The sequence below is a fragment of the Ornithorhynchus anatinus genome, chromosome 4, assembly GCF_004115215.2.
Source record: "Ornithorhynchus anatinus isolate Pmale09 chromosome 4, mOrnAna1.pri.v4, whole genome shotgun sequence".
Taxonomy (NCBI): domain Eukaryota; kingdom Metazoa; phylum Chordata; class Mammalia; order Monotremata; family Ornithorhynchidae; genus Ornithorhynchus; species Ornithorhynchus anatinus.
The window spans coordinates 56556469-56558966 of NC_041731.1; the positions used below are offsets into that span (position 1 = coordinate 56556469).

The 2498-nt window shown below is 46.6% G+C and overlaps 1 non-coding gene across 1 annotated transcript; it reads right to left on the bottom strand.

Moving 5' to 3' along the window:
• Positions 1 to 1759: 1759 nt before the first annotated feature.
• Positions 1760 to 1861, bottom strand: TRNAY-GUA. Its single transcript has 2 exons — positions 1825 to 1861; positions 1760 to 1795 (listed from the first exon to the last, which is right to left on the bottom strand). It is a non-coding gene; the product is annotated as a tRNA-Tyr (tRNA).
• Between the last annotated feature and the right edge of the window lie 637 nt (positions 1862 to 2498).

A 2498-nucleotide genomic window follows, 5' to 3' on the forward strand; every position in this document is an offset into this window, starting at 1 on the left:
AAAAGACTTTGAATTCAATTTTCAAATTTTTACATATATAAATATTTAATTTGCAAAGTGTTATCTTTCACAGCCCATTCAGCAAAAAGACCCAGTGTGCTTATATAATAGATAGGGCTCATTATTTAATGGCAACCAAAGAACAAAGCTGTTGAAATGGGTTTTTAATCTCTCCATTCCAGTCAGAGCACTTCAAAGAATGAGGAGGAGGTGAAGAGGCAGAGTGTGAAGTCCTTTAGCCAAGGTAAACCTTTCATGAGTTACAAAAGCAGAACATTATCTTGAAGAAGGGCACAAGAAATACCGACATTAAAATTAAATAGCAAAAAAGTGCAAAAATATCAGTTCTGATAGAGGATCCCAGTTCTTGGAAATTCTCACCAAAGGGAGGTGTCCTTGTGGACAGAGAATGTGTCTACTGACTCTGTATTGTTCTCTCCCAAGTGCTTAGTACAGTGTTCTGCACACAGAAAACACTCAATAAATATGACTGATGGTTCTCTTACTTCGGGCTGGTAATAGCATGTTTTTATGAGGGAAAAGTACTGAATTCTTGCAGACGATATTGTGAAACAATAAGAGAAATAACTGTGCTCGACACTTCCTCTTGTCAGGGAGAAAGTGGACTTTTCAAAACCCACCAGCTTAAGTTTGACTTTCCTCCCAGTCTGCCAATATGACTCTTTCTCTTTCCACAGTTCTCCGCTGTGGTAACGATGTTTTGTGGAGCTCAGAGTAGAGGAGGGTATAAGAAAGGAGCTGGGGCCCCAAGGGAGCAGGGCTGGAAAGGCTGAAAGTATGAAAAAAACAAAATAAGGGGACAGAGAAGGAAATGAAGAGAGAGAAAGAGTGGAAGAAGGAAAGAACAGGAACGAGAAGCAGCATGGCCTAGTGGATAGAGCACGGGCCAGGGAGTCGGAAGGACCGGGGTACTAACCCTGGCTCTGCCACATATCTGCTGTGTGACCTTGGGCAAGTCTCTTCACTTCTCTGGGCCTCACTTACCTCATCTGGAAAATAGGGATTAAGCGTCTGAGCCCCACGTGGGACGGGGACCGTTTCCAACCTTGATAAACATTATCTACCCCAGTACTTAGAACAGTGCTTGGTGTATAGTAGGTGCTTAACAAGTACCGGAATTGTTATCATTATTGAGTGAGAGAGAGAGAGGAGAGCGCGAGAAAGGGGGAAAGATGAGGTTCCGAAAATGGCAGAAACAGAGAAGGGATGGGGAGATCGGATGGGGACGGCAGCAAGTTCATACACAGACCGCACATTCACAAGCACAGTGGTCACTGTTCATCTCCACCTCTCTTGCTGCCCTGTCCAGATTTTTGTGGTGGGACTTCCACGATCTCCATCAGCAGCACAGAGCCCGGCCCTGGGACTGGGGCAGTTGCTGCTCCTTCATTCATTCATCCACTCAGTCGCATTTATTGCCGCTTTCTCTGTGCAGAACACTGTACCGAGTGCTTGGAAGAGTGCAATAGAAGATGATGATGGTATTTGTTAAGCGCTTACTATGTGTCAAGCACTGTTCTAAGTGCTGGGGTAGATACAAGGTAACCAGGATGTCCCACATGGGGCTCATAGTCTTAATCCTCATTTGACATATGAGGTAACTGAGGCACAGATAAGTGAAGTGACTTGCTCAAGGTCACACAGAAGACGAGTGGCGGAACGGGGACTAGAACCCGCATCCTCTGGCTCCCAAGCCCGTGCCGTTCCCACTAAGCCACGCTGCTTCTCCGATCAACATTCCCTCGAGCTGGAATCGAACAAGCGACCTAAGGATAACTCTGTGCCCTAAGCAAGGGAAGCTTGCTACAGTCCTCCGCTCTACCAGCTGAGCTACTGAGGGATTAATAATAATAATGTTGGTATTTAAGCGCTTACTATGTGCAGAGCACTGTTCTAAGCGCTGGGGGAGAGACAGGGGAATCAGGCTGTAATCAGGTAATCGGGAGCCACGTGAGGCTCACGGTTAATCCCCATTTTACAGATGAGGCACAGAGAAGTGAAGTGACTTGCCCACAGTCACACAGCCAAGTGGCAGAGGTGGGATTCGAACCCATGACCTATGACTCCCAAGCCCGGGCTCTTTCCACTGAGCCATGCTGCTTCTCCCCACCAAATAGACACATCACCTGCCCTCATTGAGCTTCCCATTCCCAATAAAGGGGCTCTTGCTGGTCCCAGCTGGGAACTAAAGCTCTCTTGGAGCCCCAACTTCTGTCTTAAACCCTGTCCTACTCCGAGCTCCACAAACCATCATTACTACAGCAGAGACCGGTGGAAAGAGAAGGAATCATAGTGGCAGACTGGAAAGTCAATCGTAAGTGATGGGTTTTGAATAATAATAATGGTATTCGTTAAGCGCTTACTATGTGCAAAGCACAGTTTTAAGCGCTGCCGTTGACACAAGGTAATCAGGTTGTCCCACGTGGGGCTCACAGTCTTAATCCCCATTTTACAGATGAGGTAACTGAGGCACAGAG